Source organism: Dendrobates tinctorius, unplaced genomic scaffold (assembly GCF_039654945.1).
Source record: "Dendrobates tinctorius isolate UK_male_01 unplaced genomic scaffold, ASM3965494v1 ptg000151l, whole genome shotgun sequence".
Taxonomy (NCBI): Eukaryota; Metazoa; Chordata; class Amphibia; order Anura; family Dendrobatidae; genus Dendrobates; species Dendrobates tinctorius.
Genome location: NW_027361818.1, coordinates 5,945,986 through 5,969,729, shown reverse-complemented (window position 1 = coordinate 5,969,729; position 23,744 = coordinate 5,945,986). Strand labels below are relative to the sequence as shown.

The following is a 23,744-nucleotide window of genomic DNA, read 5'->3' as shown; positions in this document are numbered from 1 at the left end:
AGAATTGGGCAGAATAGGAATCTCCCTAGAGTGTAGGTCTGTAAGAACGGAACATGTCCTTGTCGTATTCTTACAGAATCACACACAGATAGCTTCACTGTGGCCGTGATAACAGCCGTTACACGGTACTGAGAGAGGAGCGTGCACGTACATCGCTGTCCGGTGTCCGTAAAATTGTCAAGCTCCGTGTTTTTTAAGTATACGGACTGACACACGCTGTATCTCTATAGTTTTGAATGTGATCAAACAGCAAATATACTTAACTGTTTGAAAAACAGACAAAACTAGAACATGCAGGTCTGTAAGAATGGAACATGTCCTCGACTTATTCTTACAGAGTCACACACAGATAGCTTCACTGTGGCCGTGATAACAGCCGTTACACGGTACTGTGTGAGGAGCGTACAACGCTGTATGGTGTGAAAAAATGTACGCTCAGTACCTCACCAGGACAAAAAAAAAAATTTGGATTGCTTTTAAAAAAGCAGTTTGCAGAGCAGTGGGAAAACAGCAATGCAGCTATCAGGAAGCCTTATAAGGCAGCCTAACAACCAACACAGCTGATCCAGCAAAATATAGCCTCCACTTGCACTGCACACACAGTGACTGGTGTGTTGTACAGGCAAAATCGCTAGCAGCAGAAGCAGTTTTTGGTGTCTTCTTCCCTGCCTAACGCTCTCCCTACAGAATCAGCAGCAGCAGCAGCTTTCCCTATTCTGAGATTAGCATGAGTAACATGGTGGTCGGCGTGCACGCCCTTTTATACCCCCTGTGACGCCCCCCAAAGCAAGCCAATCACTTGCATGCCCTTCTCAAAGATGGTGGTGACCCCTGCCTATGTCATCACATTGCCCACAGTGTCCGTGGATCCTGATTGGCTGAAAAAGGGCGGAAAACAAACTTTTGAAACGCGACTTTGGCGCTAAAGTCGCCGAGCTCGTGGCTGACCTCACCCTAGGGTCGGGTTTCGTTTCATGAAACCCGACTTTACCCAAATTTTTCGACCCGTTTCACTCAACTCTACTCGGCACACAAAATTTATGAAATATAATGCTCAACTTTATAAGACTAAAGCAATTCTGATAAAGTTATTTCAATACATATATGCTGATACAAAGAAAGTACCTCAGATAACCACCACAGAGATAAACAGTATTGTTTACCTCTGTGGTGGTAATCTGAAGTACTTTCTTTGTATCAGCATACTGTATATGTATTGAAATAACTTTATCAGAATTGCTTTTATCTTATAAAGTTGAGCATTATATTTCATAAATTTTTTGTGCCGAGGCATGTATGAGGAAATAGTTTGCGAGATGGGTGCAGACAGTAAGGGGTGCGAACGGGTAAATGTATGTGGACACAGTATGGGGAGTGAGGGTGATGGGATGTGTGCAGACACAGTATGAGGAGTCAAGGGTATGTGTGAGCAGACATTATAGAGAGTGAGGGGGTAAATATATGAGGAGACAGTATGGTGAACAGAGGGATGTTAGAGGAGACAGTATATTGTAGATATTTTTATTTAGGAGCATTATAATGACATTTCTGTCTTTAAGGCATCGTGTGGAGAATTGGTGCAGAAGACCGGAGAAGATGGAAGTCTACAGAGACGAGATGTGGATGAGAAAACTCATCATGGGGTCTGGACAAGAAGAAGTAAAGAAGGAGAACGAATCCAGAGACGACGTCATCTATAAGGTACCTGGATATAAATAATATTTGTGATACTGACTTATTCTCATGTTTTTATTTGTTAGGAACATTAAAGGGGTTGTCCAGGTTTGTGCTGAGTCTGCAGTCATTCTATGTGACTGCAGACTTCTGAATTCTCACAGTGCTCACTGCACACTGTCAGGATTCTCTCGTGCCGGTAATTTACATACATGCGGTCACATGCTGACTAGACATGCGTGGCCTCACTCAATGAAAATTAACTGAGCGAGGCCGGGCACGTCTAGTCGGAATGTGGCCAGAAGTATATAAATCATATACTTGTGCTGTGCTGACTGTACATCGGCAAGGGAGAATCCTAAAAGTGTGCAGTGCATTCGCTGTGAGAATTCAGTCATCACATGGACACTTCACTCATATGCGATTTTCATAGTTATGGTCTTGTGACAACAAGCCTCTCATCCTGCTTTCAGTTTTTTACTGAACATTGAGAGGATTAGGGAGAGCAGCTTGTGGGTACTTGCAAGTCGCATATATACTAGGGGGGGGGGGGCGCCAAACCAAATTCTTGCCCCGGGTGCCAGAAAGCCTAGATACACCTCTGCTAACAGCATACTAGTGCAAGGGTCTGTCTAGCAATGGCAGACGATCAGTGTCTTCAGCGGTACGTCCGGCAGCTTGAGAGCAGGTTGACCACTCTTGAACGGGTTTCTTCAGCTGTGGACCTCGCCATAATGGTAGCGCAAGCAGCCACCGAGCCCACTACTAAGGTTACTTCTGCTGTTCCTGTTTCCTTCGTGCTGCATTTTTCGCTGCCCGAAAAGTTTTCCGGGGACAGCAAGGCTTGTAGAGGGTTTGTGAATCAGTGCTCAATCCACCTCGAGTTTCTGGCTTCACGATTCTCAGCAGAGCGTACTAAGGTGGGATTTATAATTTCCCTTTTGTCAGGCAGGGCGTTGGAGTAGGCTACGCCATTATGGGAATGAGATGATCACTTGATCATTAGCTCCTCTCATTTTCTGGGTGCCTTGAAAGATTTTTTTGGGGCCACAGGTGACCCATGATACCACACTGTGCGTTTTGATTGCTGCTTCGCTGCCTTTAGTTTGCCATTGTTCACATTAGCTGCAGTTTTACATATCTGCATTATTATATTTTATTTAGTGTGTTCCGTCAACCCTAACACCAAGTTGCGACCATCCAGTCACCTGGCCACGTCCCTCAATGGCCTTTTAGCTTCCTAAGCATGTAATTACCTCCTCTCCGTTGGTGCCACAGGTGGTGACAGTTGACCCTGGAAGCCCTGAATTTGCAGATGCTCTAATCCTGGCGAGTCAGCAGAAGGGTGAGACTTTGTAATTGTGCACCATAGTGGGTAATTTTCTGGGACTGTTCTATATGTTATTGTCTGTGGATTCAATAAAGCATTGCCCCCCTGTTTTTCCCTCACTCTTTGTTTTCACAGGAAAGGGAGCGCGGGTTTTCAGTGAGAGGAGCCCAGGTCCATGCGGTCTCAGGCCAGCGGACTTCGGCATCTACTCACTCCTCCGTGTCTCCACAGGGTCATTTCAACTTTTGTGTTTTTTTCATTTTTTTCAATATCTTTTAAAACTTTTCCTTTACGTTTTACTTTATTTAATACCCACTTGGGGCACGGATGGGTGGGATTAAGGATGCACTTCCGGCAGCACATGTTAAACGCCGCTGTCAGTGATCAACAGCAATTTTTAACTGGTTAACAGCCGTGGGTGGATCTCGGATGTGCATCCACAGCTGTTAGAGGCACTTGATGTCTAACTAAATCAGCCATTAATTGTGTGAAAAGATACGGCTCAGCATCGGAGCGCACATCAAAGGCAGGGACACGGCTGATGATGTAAATATATGTCATAGTCGTGAAGGGGTTAAACACTTTGGCTCCATATTTACTCCGCAGCAGGACAATGTTCATGAATGTACAGCTAGTAGTCATGAGTTCATTCCCCCACATCCGATCACTAGCTCACTCTTGTTATCTGCACCTCAAAAACATTTCTAGAATTCGACCTTTTCTTACTTTCGACTCTGCAAAACTCTTACTGTTTCTCTTATTCATTCTCGTCTGGACTATTGTAACTCTCTACTAATCGGTCTCCCTTTTACCAAAATCTCCCCTCTCCAGTCTGTCTTGATTGCTGCAGCCAGGATCATATTCCTCACCAATCGTTATACTGATGCCTCTCTACCTTGTGCCAGTCATTACACTGGTTACCCATCCACTCCAGAATCCAGTACAAACTTATTACCCTCACCCACAAAGCCCTCCATGGCTCAGCACCACCCTACATCTCCTCCCTTGTCTCAGCCTACCACCCTACCTGTGCCCTCCGTTCTGCTAATTACCTGAGGTTAACATAAACAGAACCTCCCACTCCCGTCTCCAAGACTTCTCACGTGCTGCGCCAATTCTTTTGAATGCACTACCCAGGTTGATATGATTAATCCCCAATCCCCACAGTTTTAAGCGTGCCCTAAAAATGCATTTGTTCAGACTTGCCTACTGCCTCAACTCATTAACCTAATTATCCCTGTGTGGCCCATTCAAAAATATTTTTTACCATATTCAGGTTCCCTGCATCATGTTCTCATATGCGTTATGCATTTAATAGCCCTCTATGTCTGTACTAATATGTACTTAGGCTGTGAACTGGTTCATGTGTGGTGCTAGCAGGTACGCAGGATGCAGTTTACGAGTCGCGAGACTGTTTGGTGCTTTTTATAATAACATTTATAGGACTAGAGGGGACTTTCCTCACTCACGGCCTGATCAAACAAAAGGGGTAACAAGGGTTGCCCTCGCAGGGGCTCTCTACAAGCAAACACAAACGGGGTAGAACACGACTACTTCCGGCAACAGCCGGTCACTATAGGGCCGCAGTATGGCCGACTACGGGTCCTTATTTAAATAGTCAACTTAGCCATCCAGACGTCCCTCGCCGTTCGGGATGGTGGTCTTTCGACGTAGCAGTCGCTGGGCCCAGTTGCTGAAGCGTTGACGAAGTCTTTGCGTGCTCCGGCGCTCTGATGACACTGGAGCCCCACAGGCCCCTGTGGAGTCCTTGGACGGATGGGCCGCAGCCCCCAGACTGGGGCAAGCAGCAGCGATGTGAGGTGGCGAAGGGCAGGCCACCTGCGCAGCTAACGGCTGCGACGGGGAATCCACGGCAAGCAGAGGCTCGGCCCCTGCCGCAGACCAGAGCGGGACAGAGGTGGCCGCCGATGGCACTGCACTTGCCGCGGCCACTGGTGAGAGCAGGGCGGCTGCGGGTGGTGGGGAACAGGCCACAGCCACGGGCTGGAGCGTGGCAGCAGCGGCCACGGGTGACCGCGGGTAGGCCGCAGCCGTGGGCTGAGGTGAGGCGGCAGCGGCCGCGGATTGAACTGGGGCCGCAGTGGCCGTGGGCTGGAGCGGGGCAGAAAGTCTCAGAGGATCGTCTTGGCGCCGTCCCTCTGGAGTCCTCAGTGGGCGTCTTCTCTGGCACTGGTAAGTCGCTCTGGCTTTCAGTCGCTCCCACGGTCTCCTGCTGCCTCTGTCCCGGTCTGCTGACTCATCGTCCTGGGAATTCCCCGCCCTGTTATACTCGTCCCTCCCCCAGCCATCTGTCTGTCACAACGGTCCGTCCCCGAACTCTGTACCCCGGGACTAGTTTCCCCCGGAACCTAGATGACGGCTCCCTTGGTTCCGGCCCGGACACTCGACGGGGGCCGTTCCTCCCACACATGCAGCATTACAGGAACACCTGATTCGTACTCTATGGCTTGTCCAAACAGGAAAAGCAATTGTTACCATCCACCTTTCGTGTCTCCCCTTTTCCTCATAGATTGTAAGCTTGCGAGCAGGGCCCTCATTCCTCTTGGTATCTGTTTTGATCTATATGTTATTGGTATGCTGTAATGTCTATTGTTTGTAGAAGTCCCCTCTATAATATAAAGTGCTGCGGAATATGTTGGCTCTATAGAAATAATATGATTATTATTATTATGAGCGAGTATACTCGTTACTCGGGATTTCCCGAGCATGCTCGGGTGTCATTCGAGTATTTTGCAGTGCTTGGAGATTTAGTTTTCCTTGCCTCAGCTGCATGATTTGTGGCTGCTGGACAGCCTGAACACATGTGAGGAATGCCTGTTTGTTGGGGAATCCCCACATGTATTCAGCCTGTCTAGCAGTAGCAAATCATGCAGCTGCAGCTACGAAAACTAAATCTCCGTGCATGCCAAAATACTCGGAGATCACCCAAGCATGTTCGGGAAAACCCGAGTAACGAGAAAATTCGCTCATCACTAACTTCTTCCTGATGTTGTTATATGATGGAAAAGTATCTGCCTGTATTTCCTCCGAGTATTTTGTAGTGCTCGGAGATTTAGTTTTCGTCGTCTCATTTGCATGATTTATGGCTGCTAGACAGCCTGAATACAGTGAGTTTACTATCAAACAGGCTTGGACAGGACCACCGGAGAATTCTCCGGTGGACCCAGGCACTGACACCTGCTGGCATACTGGCCAGAAGCTGCCTAGGGCCCCTCTGCTCCAAAGGCCCCCACTGCTCCAGGGGCCCCCAGCCAGTGGCTATGGGGCCCCTGAGTCAAGGGGGTGTTATGCATTGGCTTCCTGTCGCTGCACAGCAGGAATCCCGAGCCTTACCTTCGGCGGTCTCCCATTCATCTCCAGCCGCAGAGGAGGCTGGTCAGCAGACTCGTCGATCCCGGCGCTCTGCTCAGGCTAGCACTATGGGTTTGGTTGCTGCTGCCACCTCTGGTCCAGCTATAGTAAGGCATGCTGGTCAGCAGCAAGCTACTTCAGGGACTAAGTCCTCCTTTCGGTCCATTGAGCATGCCCGTGGGACGATCTCTCATTGGAGATCAGAGGTCACATGCTCAGGTCCTTCTCCAGCTCAGATTGGACCATCAGGAAGGTCCCGGAAGGACGCTGCTATAAAAGTAGTATAGACTCTTATGGTTAGTTGTGTGTTGGATATGCATGTTTTCGGGATTTAGAGTTGGAGTCAGCGCCTGCTAGTGGCATAGTCTGGCATAGTCTGGAGCCACTGTGCTATCACGTCACAGCACCACACTTAGAGCATAGTGCCATCCAGCACAAGGGACAATTGTACTGCGTCCACAGCAACGTCCATCAGAGCGGTGCCATGTGCAAAATAGTGCGCCTTCCTACCCCAAGCTTAGGGTGGTTGGTGGCATCCGCCTGGACCGCGCTGTATGCACACCTAGTGCTTATCTTTAGTTGGGTCTCTTAGGCATTACTGTTGCAGTGCCGAACGCTAGGGGGTCTAGACGGACTCTAACCCCGTGTCTTTGGGGTAGGCTCCTGTGACCGAACCCTAGCGTTCATTTTGCGGTAATGCGGCCCTGTGAAGTAACAGGATTCGCCTTCTAGCTCACCGGGTGAAGTTAGCCCGTGTGGATCTGCTATACCACCAGTCTGTGTCCACCATTACTGAGCTGCAGTTTAACATCTTTGCACGGTGGACCCCAGGCTGTGAACGCACCTCATTATCATTTTAGTATTTGGTGAGTTCCACCAGCATAACATTATACTAGCGCCAGGGTCTGGCTAGTAATGGCGGACGAACAGCGACTCCTCCGGAACATCCAGCAGCTGGAGGGCAGGTTGGCAGCTCTTGAGCGCTCAACCTCAGCTGTGGATCTTTCCACGATCGCTGTTCAGGCAGCCACGGAGGCTGTCTCCCGTGTGTCCACTGCCCTCCCTGCCTCGACTTTTTCCCACCTCCCGCTGCCCAAGAAGTTCTCGGGCGATAGTGCTTCTTGTAGGGGATTTATCAGTCAATGTTCCATACAGCTAGAGCTGCTGGCTGCACGATTCACCTCCGAGCGGGCTAAAGTGGGATTTTTTATTTCCCTCCTGTTGGGCAGGGCTCTGGAGTGGGCTACACCACTGTGGGAGCGTGGTGATCTTGTGGTGCAGAGTGCCTCGCAGTTCTTGGGCACTCTGAAGCAGGTCTTCTTGGGACCTCGAGTCACCCATGATACCACACTCCAGCTGCTGGCATTATCGCAGGGCTCGTCTCTGGTCAGCCATTATGCCATCCAGTTCCGGACACTGGCTTCAGAACTGGAGTGGTCAGATAAGACCCTCATTCCGGTGTTCTGGAGATGTCTGGCTGGCCATGTAAAAGACGCTCTGGCCAGCAGGGAGATTCCCGCCACACTGGAGGAGCTTATCACCATCTCCACCCTCATAGACCTTCATTTTTCCGAGCGAAGGTTGGAGCGGCCACAGTGTAGTCAGAGGTTTAGGTTGGCACCCAGTTTTGTTAAACCTCCTGATCGGGCGTCCGAGCTCCAATAGGCCATGGGGGATTCTGGTGTGGGATCCAGGTCCCGGTCCGCGCGAGTACCCATGGTCTGTCACAGTTGCCAGCAGTCTAGTCACCCAGCCAACAGGTGCCCACAGTGGCCGGGAAAACGCTCGCGTCTAGTGGCCATAGGAGGCGGCTCACTAGAATCTGTGGCATTTTCCTCCAAGCTGTCCTTTAAGGGAACACTTATGTTTGGTTCTTCCACTCTGGCAGTGGAGGTTTGCATGGATTCTGGAGCGGAGGGCAATTTTATGTCATCTGCCTTCGCTCAATGGCACGCAATACCACTGGTTAAGATATGTAAGCCAGTCACCAGTAGTGAACAGCGCGACTCTGCCCTCACAGATTACTCACCAGAACACTCCATTGATACTCTCAGTGTCTCCATCTCATCAGGAGACGATATACCTCCTCGTCATGCCCGAGGGTATCGACCAGGTCCTTCTAGGGGTCCCCTGGTTGCTGTATCATTCTCCTCATATAGAGTGGTCCTCGGGGAAAATTCTTGGTTGGAGTAAATCATGTGAAGGTAGATGTCTGAGGGAGTGCATCCAGGTTGCCTCCACCGAGGTCCCGCAGATCTTTCCTCACTCCCCAAACACTATCGACAGTATGCGGAGGTGTTCTCCAAAAAGGCGGCGCAAACCCTTCCATCGCATCGCCCCTAAGACTGTCCTATTGACCTCTTGCTGGCTGCTGAGTCTCCCCGGAGTTGAGTCTACCCCTTATCTCTCCTGGAGACAAAGGCCATGTCTCAATACATCAGTGAGAATCTGGCAAGGGGATTCATTAGGAAGTCAGTGTCGCCAGCGGGGCGGGATTCTTCTTCGTCCAGAAGAAGAATGGAGAACTGCATCCCTGTATCGATTACAGGTGCATTACCCCGTGTCTTTGGGGTAGGCTCCTGTGACCGAACTCTAGCATTCATTTTGCAGTAGTTCTAGTTCACCGGGTGAAGTTAACCCGTGTGGATCTGCTATACCGCCAGTCTGTGTCCACCATTACCGAGCTGCAGTTTATCATCTCTGCACGGTGGACCCCAGGCTGCGAACACAACTCATTATCACTTTATTATTTGGGGCTCTCCACCAGCGTAACAGGGGGCCTGTCCTGTGTCAGCGTAGCAGCAGCTGGAGACAGGGCCCTATGGGCATGGAGAGCCGTGAATACCATTTCTCTTTAATAGCGGGCAGCATTATTCTCAGACTGCAGCTAGCACTGCCCACATGTAAAGCCTCACCACTGCACCAAACACACACAAAGCACCGCACCACATACACGCACGGAGGCACTCAGACACACAGTGCAGCACATCCCAGCGTCCTGCTTCCTGCCCAACGCTTCCTGTCTGAGACAGCCCAGCTGGATGACGTCATCATCCAGCATGCTGTCTCAGACAGAAAGCTGCCGGCGAGGAAGAGGTTGCTGGGATGTGCTGCTGCTGCGGGGAGGTGTACTGTGCTGTGTGTCTGTGTGCCTGCGTGTGTTTATGTGGTGCAGTGCTTTGTGTGTGTGAGAGAGAGGGGTGGTGGGGAAGGACATTGATATTGGTAGGGAGAGGCAATGATGGAGGTGATGGGCAATGATGGTGGTGGGGGAGGCAATGATGGAGGTGATGGGCTAAGATGGTGGGGGAGGCAATGATGGAGGTGATGGGCAATGATGGTGGGGGGAGGCATTGACGGAGGTGATGGGCAATGATGGTGGGGGGAGGCAATGATGGAGGTGGTAGGCAATGATGGTGGGGGAGGCAATGATGGAGGTGATGGGCAATGATGGTGGTGGGGGGGCAATGATGGAGGTGATGAAATGGACAATGATAGTGGTGGGGGAGGAGGCAATGATTGATGTGGTGGAATGGACAGTGATGGGGTGGTGGGGGAGAATGATAGGGGTGGTGAGGGAGAAGGCAATGATGAGGTGGTGATGAGGACTGCATTATACTTTATGAGGGGGCTACATTATATTCTGTGGGGGGACTGCATTATTCTCTCAGAGAACTACATCATGTTCTGGGGGCTACAAATTACTATATTAGGGGGGCTACAGTATACTCTATGGGGGCTGCATTATATTTTGTGGTGGGGCTGCATTATTCTCTCAGGGGACTACATTATATTCTGGGGGGCTACATCATACTATATGAGGGGGGCAGCATTATGCCCTTTGAGGGGGCTAGAGTATTCTCTATGAGGGGCTGCATTATACCTTATGAGGGGGTTGCATTATATTTTGTGGGGTGCTGTATTATATTATATGAGCGGGGGTTGCATTATATTTTATGAGGAGGGCTACATTATATTCTATGAGGGGGCTACATTATATTCTATGAAGGGGCTACCCCTCTATGATTCTATGATTCTACCCCAACCCCTGCTACATAATTAAGATGTGTATTACCTCATATTATACTCTGATATTAGAGTGTTTTACCACACAATTGGTGGTCTTGTATTTTTGTATTTATTTCTATGTAGCTACATAGTGGGCCCCAAGAATGATATTCTCTGGTGGGCCCAAATTGCTTCAGTCTGACGCTGCAAATATAGAAGGTGTAGGAAACCTGAGTTGACTAGGGTTAAATCCTACCACTACAGGTCCTGATTAGGTACACCTAGATAGCTATGGCTAGAATCAGGTCATGTGTTCAATGGACAGTCGGTTAGAGAAACTGAGCAAAGTGGGTTGTGTTTGAGCTGGAGAGAGACAAGCCGGAATCTCTATGAGAAGAGACTGCACAGGCCGTGTGCACCAAACTGCAAGTATCACTTGTTTCTATGGACGATAGCTGTTTTGTGTGACTAGTGTTGAGCATTCCGATACTGCAAATATCGGGTATCGGCCGATATTCGCGGTATCGGAATTCCGATACTGAGTTCCGATACTTTTAGCATATCGAATACCGGATTCGGAAGTTCCCATAATGCTATGAGCCAGTTTGATTTGATTTAGACAATGAGGAATCCTAAGAAGTGTGGGCACATCCTCTTAGGCAAGTAGGCATGTTAACTAATGGCATGGCTGTGATTGGCTGCTGAAATGATGTCATGATGCACTATAAAAGCCGCCGCCATTTTGGGTTCACTCTGCTGTGAATTCAGTTAGGGACAGGACGCTGCTCTTCTGACTCTGAGGGACAGTTAGAGATAGCGATTTGCTATATAGTGCTTTACCCAGGCTACTTTATCAACCGCTGTGTGAAGCTTTCTTTTGCCTTGCAGCGCTGTTCACAGCTGTCTGCAAGGTCTGTGTGTGTGAGTGCAGCTCACGGTGTAGTGTGTTCTGCAGCCACCTCTGGTTGTAGGCCGCTCAGCGTGCGTCACTGCCTCATACATATATTTTTTTTTATAGCTGCTCATTTTTACTGATTTCTCCTATTAGTGTGCATCCATCCGTATCCATCTACATTGGCTGCAAACACTATATAGGAGTAATAATAATAATAATAATAATAAATTTTATTTTATAGCGCCGACATATTCCGCAGCACTTTACATTTCAGAGGGGATTTGTACAGACAATAGACATTACAGCATAACAATAATCACATACAGTAGATTATAACAAATACCAAGAGGAGTGAGGGCCCTGCTCGCAAGCTTACAGTCTATGAGGAAAGAGGTAGACACGAAAGGTGGGTGGTAACAGTTGCCCTGATTGTATGGACCAGCCATAATGTTAAGTGTGTAACAGTACAGACACAGAGGGCTAATGGATGCATAAAGCATGTGGGAACATGATGTTGGGAACCTGGTTATGGTAAAACTTTTGGCTCTGCCACACAGGGATAGGTTAGGTTAATGTGTTGAGGCGATAGGCCAGTCTGAATAAATGCGTTTTCAGGACACGCTTAAAATTGTGGGGATTGGGGACTAATCGTATTGACCTGGGAAGTGCATTCCAAAGAATTGGCGCCGCACGTGTAAAGTCTTGGAGACGGGAGTGGGAGGATCTGACAATTGAGGATACTAACCTCAGGTCATCAGCAGAACGGAGGGCGCGGGTAGGGTGGTATACTGAAACAAGGGAGGAGATGTAGGGTGGTGCTGAGCCATGGAGGGCTTTGTGGGTGAGGGTAATAAGTTTATACTGAATTCTGGAGTGGATGGGTAGCCAGTGTAATGACTGGCACAAGGTAGAGACATCGGTGTAACGATTGGTGAGGAATATGATCCTGGCTGCAGCATTCAAGACAGATTGGAGAGGGGAGAGTTTGGTAAGAGGGAGACCGATTAGAAGAGAGTTACAATAGTCGAGACGAGAATGAATAAGAGAAACAGTAAGAGCTTTTGCGGAGTCAAAAGTAAGAAAAGGTCGAATTCTAGAAATGTTTTTGAGGTGCAGATGACAAGAGCGAGTAGATAGCGGAGCCTTTCTGCAGCCTTTCAGTGCTAGTGCACAGTTCTCTGCACTGTTCATGGCTGTCTGCGAGGTTTCTGTGTGTGAGTGCAGCTCACGCTGTAGTGTGTTCTGCACCACCTCTGGTTGTAGTCCGCTCAGCATGCGTCACTGCCTCATACATTGTCCTTTTTTGCTGTAGTGCTGCTTATTTTTCCTGAATTTCTCCTATTAGTGTGCTTCCATCCTTATCCATCTACATTGGTTGGTTGCAAACACTATATAGGAGTAGATAGAGGAGCCTTTTTGCTGGCTTGTGCCCTGCAGCCCCAGCCAGATTAGTATTAGCCTATTTTTTGTAGTCTCATCGATGCATTGTAGGTTACCTTCCTGCATTGTAATAGCTCCAAAAAGTTTGTGATACTATCGCTTTTACATCTTTGGTCACATCCTTTTTGTTTTTTTGAAAAAAAAACACATAAATAAAGTTCACCAAACACTCCACTTTACAGTTGTGCAGGCCACATTAGCTCATATTAAAGTGTTGTCCACACACTTTACAAAATTAGTGTTTCTTATACCTGTTAGCAGCTGTTCAGGAATAAACACACTAAGCCCTTAGTACTTTTCTGCCTATCTTTATCAGTCTATCAAGATGAAGAAGGCAGGGAGTAAGGCACGTGGTCGTGGGCCTGGAGTCTCAGCAGGGAGAGGACGTGGGGATTCTGTGCCTGCTGCAGGCACCAGTGACTCAGCATCCCCCAGTTTTAACAGGGAACAGTCCTTTATACGCTGCTTTGTAGGAGCTCGCCGTACCCCACTGCTGCGGGAGGAACAAATTGAAGCAGTTGTCGGATGGATGGCAGCTAACGCATCAACTTCAATTACTTCCACATCCTCTCAGGTCCAGAGCACTGAAGAGCAACCATCTGTCTCTTCACCACCTGCCAAATTGCCCAGGCAGTCAGAGAGCCCTGGACAGGAGCCATCTCATTCTCTACTTCTGTTCTCTGAATCTCTTGGCTTGGAAAGAGGGGGCCAGCCAAGCGGAATTCTAGAATGTGAAGAAGAGGTAGTATGCAGTGATGCGCAACAGCTTTGTCTCTCTGAATCTGAAGAGGCGGGTGGGCCAGTGCCTATGGTCAGCACACCTCAGTACGCATCTGATGATGAGACTCAGGTGCCACTTTCTGGTGTGTACTGTGCTGTCGAGACTACCCAGGAGAAGCAGTCGTTTGAAGAGGGTAGTGTAGATGATGAGGTTCTTGACCCATCATGGTGTGAGGTACAGGAAGGTGGTGGGAGCAGCTCTGAGGAAGAGATTCCCCAAACGGCCAAAAAAGGAGGGAGCGGGAGGGGGCAGACTCGGTTGCCTGTAGCCTCCACTTCGGCACCCATTAGGAGCATGCCTCTTCCAAAACCCAAAACGGGCGCTCCCAAGACTTGCAGTGCCTGGTCCTTTTTTGACACAGTTGCAGATGACATTTGCTTTGTCAAATGCAAGCTGTGTCATCAGAAAGTGAAAAGAGGGAAAAGTGTCAGCAACCTCAATACCACAAATATGTGGAAACATGTGCGGACCAAGCACGTGGTGGAGTTACAAAGAAACACTGAAGACGTATGCCAACCTACAGCACCACCTACCACCTCTTCAGCTCCTGTTGTAGCCTCTTCCTCCAGCTCACACACAGCTGGTTCGGCTTCCTCACAGGATCGCCATGGAAGAACCTCTGCCACTGTTGTACAGAGACAAAGTGTCATTACACCCACAGCACCACATTCCCTGTCATCCTTACACTCCCAGGCCAATCTACAGCCATCGGTAGCACAGGCATGGGAGAAAAGGCAGTCATACTTGGCAAACCATCCCCGAGCACAGACTCTGAATGCTGACATTGCAAAACTATTGGCCCTTGAAATGCTCTCATTCAGGCTGGTGGAGACTGACACCTTCCGTAACTTCATGGCATTGGCAGTCCCACAATACAATGTGCCCAGCCGCTTTTATTTCAGCAGGCAAGCTGTCCCTGCCCTGCAAAAGCATGTGGAGGGAAAAATTAAACATGCACTACTAAACGCCATCAGTAGCAAGGTCCACCTGACCACCGATGCGTGGACCGGTAACCATGGACAGGGACGATACCTTTCCCTCACTGCCCATTGGGTAAATGTTGTGGAGCCGGGTACAGATCTTGAGAGTGGCGCTGTACATGTTCTGCCAACTCCAAGGATTGCAGGAATCCAGTCTGTACACATTGATTCCTCCTCATACTCCAGTTCCTCAGAATCAGCGCTGCAGGAGCCGTCACGGTCTACCTCCACATGGACCCGTGAACGCTTCCCTGTTACAACCGATATGAGCACAGCCATGGCCAAACGTCAACAGGCCGTACTGAAATTAATTTCTTTGGGGAATCGAAGCCACACAGCGCAGGAGCTCTGGAATGCCATCAAGCAGGAGAAAGACGTGTGGTTTGTGCCAGCGTATCTCCAGCCAGGCTTGGTAGTGTGTGACAATGGCCTAAATCTGGTGGCAGCTCTGGACCTAGGCAACCTCACTCACATCCCATGTCTGGCACATGTGCTCAACTTGGTCGTGCAGAGTTTTTTGAGGGACTATCCAGATCTTGATGCACTGCTGCACAAGGTCCGCATAGAGTGCGCTCACTTGCTGCGTTCCAGCATGGCAACATCGCGCATTGCAGCTCTGCAGCGCCGATTCCGCCTTCCGGAACATCGCATTATATGTGACCTACCCACCAGGTGGAATTCAACGTTACATATGTTGGAGCGGTTGTGTGACCAGCAGGCAGCAGTAATGGAGTACCAGCTGCATTAGGCGCAAACAAGTCGCACTGCGCGCCATTCACACTTCACCACCACTGAGTGGGCCTCTAGGAAGGACATCTGCCACGTTTTGGGTGCCTTCGATGATTCCATGTGGATGGCGAGTGCAGATGATGCACTAGTCAGCATGACTGTCCCCCTTATCTGCCTGCTTCAAAAAACACTGCAAGCACTAAGGGAGGAGGTTTTGGAAGAGGTGGAGGATGAGGAGTCACAAATGCCATCTGCTTCTGGACAGTCTGCGCAACGTGGTTCCTCACAAAGGCCTAGGCAGGGGACACTTTGTGAGGAGGGTGAGGAGGAGTCAATGGAGGAGGAAGACATCTCTCCAGAGGAGGGAGGTACACAATGCTCTAGTAGTCAGTATGTAGAGCAAGGGTGGGGTGATGCAGAGCAGGCAGAGATGACGCCTCAAGCAGGGAACAGCGTTTCTTGGCCAGTTGGGAGTCTGCAGCACATGGTTGATTTCATGCTGCAGTGCCTGAGAAACGACCGCCGCATCGCCCACATTCCCAACACGGCTGATTATTGGGTGTACACCCTCCTAAATCCTCGCTACCGGGACAACTTACAAAACCTCATAACACCGTTGAACCGGGAGCGTAAAATGCGGGAGTACCAATACACACTGGTGCATTCTATCATGTTTTCCATTCCACCCGAGAGCACTGCTGCTAGTGCTATACAAAGCAGCTCTGTGCGTCGAGGTAGTGGAGGAAGCTCTGTACAAAGAGGGAGCAGATGCAGCGCCTCAGCACAAGGCAAGACCAGTATGGCCCAAATGTGGCAAAGTTTTGTGTCCCCGCCACAAATGTCTACACCATCACAGACGGTTCCAGTCAGCAGGAGGCAACGTTCCGTCAAATGGTGACAGACTACATGTCTTGCCCTCTCAGTGTACACCCAGACGGCTCTTCCCCCTTCAAGTTTTGGGTCTTTAAACTGGATACATGGCCAGAGCTTAGCCAGTATGCATTGGAGGTGCTGGTTTGCCCTGCTGCTAGTGTATTATCGGAACGCATCTTTAGTGCCGCAGGTGGTGCACTAAGAGACCGTCGCATGCGACTATCCTCTGATAACATTGAACGGCTTACTTTTCTGAAAATGAACAAGGCCTGGATCTCGCCGGAATTTGCCAGTCCTCTTCCAGATTAAATAATTGGCTGGCAGCAGTATCCATTTCTCCTGTTGTGTTCATGTTTCTACCACCTGAACTGTAATCCCTGGGCTCCAACACCGCCAGTTGCTGCTCAGAAGTGCCGTCTGCACAGAGAAAAACTCTAGCTCCTGTGTTAGTGGGGTTCAGTAACGCCAGCTGCTCCTGTTATGAGCTCATTTTCTGCTCCACCAGCTGGGAGTTCCCCGTCCGTTCTCCCTCTGGTAGTGACAGGAGGTAGTGAGGTTAGTTTAATTGGTAATTGTCTGCCACCTGACGAGGAGGATAGTGATTGGATCTCTGGAGTATCAGACTGGATATAAGACAGCCAACGCCCTATCCTGTTGCTGGTGATTCAGTCTGTTTCTCAGGTCTTGGACATCAGCTCTGCTCCAGTCATCTCAAGTTAAGTTTGTTTTTTGCTAATGTTCACACTTGCTCTTGTTGGTCAACTCAGTTTTTGTGTGGTCAGTCAGCCCAGCTGGGCTGTGCTGAATTTCCACTCTTATTTATCTGCATTTGCCAATTTGCCTTTTTGTCCTTTATTAGATTGGCCTCTTTTTGCTCTGTCTCAGAATATTCCAGAGTGCTGATATAGTGGGAGAAGTCTAGTGACTTCAAGGTTAATTTTGTTATCAGAAGCGTTGGACATTATTTTTGGTAGGGTTTTTTGGCAGATTGCAGACAGTATCTTTCCTTTACTGTCCTTTCAAGTTAGTTTGGCCCCATCGTTTGCTCAGCCTATTTTTCTGCCTTTGTTTGTGTTTTCATCTTGCTTCACCGTCAATACATGTGGGGGGCTGTCTTTCCTTTGGGGTCTGCTCTGGGCAGTTAGTTTTCCTCTTTTCTTACTTTGGGCTTATTTAGCTCTCCGGTTGTGACGAGGCGTCCAGGACCACCGTAGGCACGCTCCATGACTGCTTCTAGTTGTGTGTTAAGATCAGGGCTCTGCAGTCTGCATAGTTACCAACCTCTCTGGTTTTCTGAGACTTAGCGTGTTTTGCTTTTTTCCTCCTTGGTGACCCATTCATAACAGAATCACCAGCCATACTGCAGATTCTAGGATACTCAAAAGCAGGAAGGAATTGTTTAAGGAAAAAAAAAAAAAGGGAAAGAAAAAAAAAGTGTCAGAATTTTTTTTTTTATATATTTTTTCCTCTTTTTCTCTGGGGCCGTAGGAGGATTTTTTTTTCTCTCCTAATGGAGATTAAGCAACTGTCTGATCGTGTGGAGCAACTTGCTGCTGAAGTGCAGGGAATTTCTACCTACCTCATTCAGTCACATGTTGCTGAACCCAAGATCCTTACTCCTGATGTGTTTTCTGGGGATCGGTCTAAATTTCTGAATTTTAAGAATAATTGTAAATTATTTTTTGCCTTGAAGCCTAACTCATCGGGGAACTCTGCGCAGCAGGTTAAAATTGTCATCTCCTTGCTGCGCGGCGATCCCCAGGATTGGGCGTTTTTGCTGACACCTGAAAATCCTATTCTGACTAATGTGGATGCATTTTTTCAGGCTTTGGGGTTGTTGTATGATGAACCTAATGCCGTTGATCAAGCTGAGAGAACCCTGTTGGCATTAAGTCAGGGTCAGGATCCTGCAGAGTTATACTGTCAAAGATTCCGAAAGTGGGCGGTCCTTACTACATGGAATGATAGTGCACTGGCAGCTCTCTTTCGGAAGGGTTTATCAGAGACCATAAAGGATGTTATGGTGGGATTTCCTGTTCCCTCTGGTCTGGATGGCTCTATGTCATTAGCCATTCAAGTTGATCGGCGTTTACGTGAACGTAAGACTACAAGGGAGGCGCTGCCACTTTCTGAACAAATGTCTGAACCTATGCAATGTGATGGGGTGTTGTCTAGGGCGCACCGTCAGGAGTTTAGAAGGCGTAATAAGCTGTGTTTTTTCTGTGGAGACGCCTCTCATACTATTTCTGTCTGCCCTAAATGAGAGAAACGTTTTGCACACACATTTGCTGTGGGCAGTATACAACCTAAGTTCCTTTTGGCAATTACTTTGATCTGCTCCTTGTCCACATTTTCCACAAAGGCTTTTGTGGATTCAGGAGCAGCTCTGAATCTGATGGATTTGGACTTTGCTAAACATTGTGGCTTGTCCATGACACCTCTGCAGACGCCTATTCCTTTGAGGGGTATTGATGCCATTCCTTTGGCAGAGAATAAACCTCAGTTTTGGACCCAGGTGATAATGCGAGTTGTCCCAGACCACCAAGAAAATTGTAAATTTTTGCATAATTTACATGATACTATTGTTCTGGGTTTCCCCTGGTTGCAAACTCATAACCCAGTTTTGGATTGGAAATCTGTGTCTGTCGTGAGTTGGGGTTGTCAGTGTGTTCTTAGGGACGCTCCTGTTTTCTCCACCTCTCCTCAGTCTCATGATATTCCTGATTATCTGGATTATTTCTCTGATGTATTTAGTGAGAGTAAGTCTGTGTCTTTGCCTCCTCATAGAAGTTATGACTGTGCAATTGAGTTGATGCCTGGGTGTAAATTTCCCAAGGGTCAGCTTTTCAACTTATCTGTACCCGAACATGATGCTATGCAATCCTATATTAAGGAGTCGTTGGAGAAGGGTCATATTAGACCATCCTCGTCGCCTTTGGGCGCTGGGTTTTTTTTTGCGGCCAAGAAAGATGGCTCTTGTAGCTTCTGCTACCCATCCGGTTTCCAGCACTGTCAGCTGGTTCTCGGCAGTGTCTTTGGCACGTGTCCTCCCTCCTGCCCAGCTTGGTTCCAGCACGCCAGCTGTTTCCGGGAAGTGTCAACGTCACTTTGGCACCAATACGTTGTCCTGTCGTGTTGCGGTCGGGTTAGCCGACTCTATGGTGCCTGCAGTTTAGGTGCTTCCTATGTGGGCTGCGGGATCAGGCAATAAAGGCTGGTTCCGTAGTGCCAATAGGACAAGCACCTCCTGTAGGACTGTGGGTTTCGGTAACTGCGGCCGGCTCGCGGCCTTGCAACGTTGTTTTTCAGGGGTACCTTCTGCTGCCCCTCCGGGTTCCAGCACCGTCAGCTGGTTCTCAGCAGTGCCTTTGGCTTAGGTGCCTCTATCTCGGTATCCGAGTTCCAGCAACGTCTGCTGGTCCTTGGTAGTGCTTTCTAGCACAGGTACCTCCTGCTTAGTAACCGGGTTCCAGTGCCATCAGCTGGTCCACGGTAGTGCAGTTGGCTCTTGTTCCTTCTGCTACCCATCCGGGTTCCAGTAACGTCAGCTGGTTCTCGTCAGTTCCTCAGCCTTCTTGTACCTTCTGCTACATTTCCAAGTTCAAGCTTTTTGAAATGGTTTTTGGTAATCACTCTGTATCTCCCTGACGACGACCCTGAAGACCACCCCAAAGAAGACCAAAAAGATGACCCTGAAGATGACCAAGAGGACAAAGAACATGAAGACAACCACCAAGATACAGAACAACAAGAGACAGAAGACCAAGAAGCAGAAGAACAAAAAGCAGAAGAACAAAAAGCAGAAGAACATTAAGCATAAGACTAAAAATCAGAGCAAAAGATATTATCTAAGTTATAAGCAGAAGAAGACTAAGCAGTGTATGGGGGTGAGTCCGTTCCTTCTCGTGGTGCCCCTGGAAAATGCCTGCTGCTGCAGGCGAAACTGAACGCGGACAAATCCTGTTGTAAATCTTTTGTGACAGGCAGAATAGAAGGTGTAATCTTCAAACTTTTATAGATAACAACTACAGGAATGACTGTCACAAATAAGAATATGATGAAGAAGAAGAATAGAAAGAAGTAGAAAATGAAGAAGAATAATCGTTGAATAAGAAGAATATGAAGAATGTAAAAAAAAGAATTGGAAGAAGGTGAAGAAGAAGAAGATGAATAGGGTGAAGAAGAAGTTGATGAAAACGATGCTGCTGCTGCTGAGGATCATGAAGGAGATAGTGTGTGAGAGTAAAAAAGAAGGTGAAGAGCATGGAAGTAGTGAAACATACATATCTGACAAAATATAACAAAGGTTAACATAGTCAATATCTTTGTAACTCCTAACGTCTTAAAATTTTTTTATTCCTGCTATTCCATTTGATTGGGCTAAACCTCTATGCCTTTAATGTCTCCTCCACCTCCCACAATACATTCTACATTATTCTTAGTTGTTTTTCTTCAAGTAGAATTAACCTACAAGGAAAGAAAGGGTTTATTTTAATTCCGATATTTCTGTCCCATTGACTTGCATTGGTTTCCGGTATCGGAATCGGCGATATCGATACTTTTTGGGTATAAGTCCGATCCAATCCTATCCGATATTTCACAATATCGGAAGGTATCGCTCAACACTATATGTGACCGAATTGAGACTAGCTCAGCCATGTCTGAGTAGCCATGGTCTATATTGTTTAGTTCATTTTATGTTTAGTAATTTTATGTTTGTTTTTTTTTTCCAGAACTTTGCAACCAGTGGAAATAAACACTATGCCATGTGTGACCGGATTGAGAGTAACTCAGCTGTTTCTGAGTAGCCAGAGTCTATATTGTTTAGTTAATTTTATATTTAGTTATTTTATGTTTATGGTTTTTTTTTCGGTACTGTGCAACCAGTGGAAATAAACACTATTCCGTGTGTGATATATAAACCCTGTGGCTTTGTGTTCCTATTGGCTACCTGAGAAATCGAATCCCTACAATGGGTAATCGATTATGACTAGAGATGAGCGAATATTTCAATGTTCGGTTCAGATTACGATTGCCAAATTTGCAATATTCGCCGATTTATTAGTCGAATATTCGCCGAGCACAGCCGAATGCCATTCAATTCAATGGTAGGCAAAAACAAAACGCATGCTGTTCTGGGAACCCAGATACCACATACAACACCTCTACCTGCTTTTTTATCTGAGCCACACTCAGGTGGCACAAATATCAGTTTCGTAGACTACCATTGCCAGAAAAATCTAAGGATAGTAGTGTGAAGAGACTGCAGGCACGTAGGATGCAGTAATGGACTGTACATAGACCAAGGGTGAAAGGGGTTTATCATTCAGTTGAAACTCCATGCAGGGAGAAAATGGAGGGATAATATTCTCTAATACAGCAGAAGGCTAATGGGGATCACTTAAGGAACAGGGACAAGTAAAGCCAGCAATACAATAAAGTATAACTTATCACTCAGGTGCCAGTCACGGTTGAACTTCTGTCTGTGACTGGTGCTGCCTAGATTGTGTCGCAGTGGGGGTCTGTCACAATCCTGAGGTAAATGATGTAGTATCTTTTGATGTTGGCGGTGTCCTCCTGTGGTCCTGACGATGGCGGCGAATCTTCGGGATCCTGATGTGGGTCTTGGGTCCAGCAGATGAGATGATGAAGAGGGATACGTCCTTATCCTCAGCGGTGAGTGTCCTAACACTACGGAGATTTGCAGCACTGCCCAAACACAGTTTGCAATGGGCAGCCCGGCTCGCTGTGCCAAATTGACACATGCCTAAGTTCTATTCACAGACCTTGTCTCTCATGGTCAGTGCTGTCAGCGGGGGCGGCTGTGGCAGCATTGTCGGCTGTGTCAGCAGTCTCAGCGAGGGCAGTGATGTCGGCTGGGACAGCGGTGTCTGAGCGGAACTCTGTTGATGGTCTCCTGTCAAAGCACTCTGCCGTCCCAGACTCTGCTCTGCCCAGACATCTTTCAGCTGATTTTACCTCACAGGCGTCTTGTGCACCCGAAGTTCCTGCCCAAACTGTCTGGTCATTCGCGCACTGCAAGACTGTCCGCTTAGCCATGCCCCCTTTTCTCAAACACAGAGTACGGTCTGGAGTCTCAAGCTTCCTACCCCGCAATATAGGTGACAGCCCCGACAGTTCTGGACCCTTCACGGAGGAGACATGCCTGGATAGTTCCTTCCCCTTACACATGTACAAAGGGAGAGGCACCACACTGGCACTCTTAGTATCAGAATAGAACTCTCTTTATTACATCATGAGTCAGGGATTATATGTTCTAAGACACAGAAATTCTTGAGACTCCATTTTGCAAGCAAGGAGATTCATGTACAATAACCAAAACGGAGTAAGGATTGATAAATAATGCTACTTTCACATATAGTAATCAATGTAGCAAATAGAAAAGTTTTCTCGTGAATTCAAAAAAATCGCAAAATGGAGCTGTACTGTTCACTTTTTGTTAACAACACTTATGATCAGGCCACCATTGTAACTGCTAACAGATCAGTGGAGGTATCGGGGGTCAGATACTCACCCATCTGATAATAATGACATACTGTATCATAGGATAAGTTATCACTATCGTAACAGCTGGAAAAGTGCTTTTAATCTTTTTTACCCCCACAGGACAACTGATACTTTTCGCTATATGAAGCCCAGAAATGTATGGTTGTACTTTTTGGCCCATAAATTATAATGCGTGTATTCGAAAGACTGCGATCCACTAAGGTGATATCCCACAAAGTGAAAGAGACCTGTGTTGTGGATATGAGGACCACTAGGCATGAGGTGATACCCTACAGGACGGATGACAATAAAGGCACAGGCATGAGGCCCACTATGGTGGTAGCTTACAGAGCAGATTGAAAGCCAACTAAGGTGACATCCTATGGTGTGTACGAAAGCTGAGTGAGAGACATGAAGCCCACCAAGGTGAAGCGCTACGGTATAGATGAATGTAGAGCAACAAACATGAGCCCCACTGAGGTGACACCCTATGGTGTGAATGAAAGCAGAGTCAGAGACATGAAGCCCACCAAGGTGATGCGCTACGGTATGGATGAATGTGACTATTAGTGATGAGCGAATGTGCTCGGATAAAGTTATCCAAGCACATTCACTCATCACTAATAGTCGCATCTTATACTGTTTCTGTGTTACTCATCATTCATTGTATAGAAGATATATGTTTCATTTTGTGTTACATATACAGTATTTGGTCAATTCTTAGCTGTTCTTTCCGTGTGGGCTCACAGATGCTCTTACTTTGCCGCTGTGTAATAGGGCAGTAGCACTGGTGGTATTTATATTTATACTAGAACATTTACAGACAATTTTGTAAAACATAGACTCCCATTCAGAACCTCTAGGATATATATTTTTTAATAATTTGTAATAACGGAAAATGAGAAATTTGTATAAAACTGTGAACAGTGCCCATATACAGTCATGGCCAAAAGTATTGACACCCCTGCAATTCTGTCAGATAATACTCAGTTTCTTCCTGAAAATGAATGCAAACACAAATTCTTTGTTATTATTATCTTCATTTAATTTGTCTTAAATGAAAAAACACAAAAAGAATTGTCCTAAAGCCAAATTGGATATAATTCCACACCAAACATAACAAAGAGGGTGGACAAAAGTATTGGCACTGTTCAA

General features: G+C 47.6%; 1 pseudogene; it reads right to left on the bottom strand.

Moving 5' to 3' along the window:
- The window catches only part of LOC141049895 (vomeronasal type-2 receptor 26-like), a 72,331-nt pseudogene extending 50,220 nt beyond the window's left edge, over window positions 1-22,111 (bottom strand).
- Window positions 22,112-23,744: the final 1,633 nt, after the last annotated feature.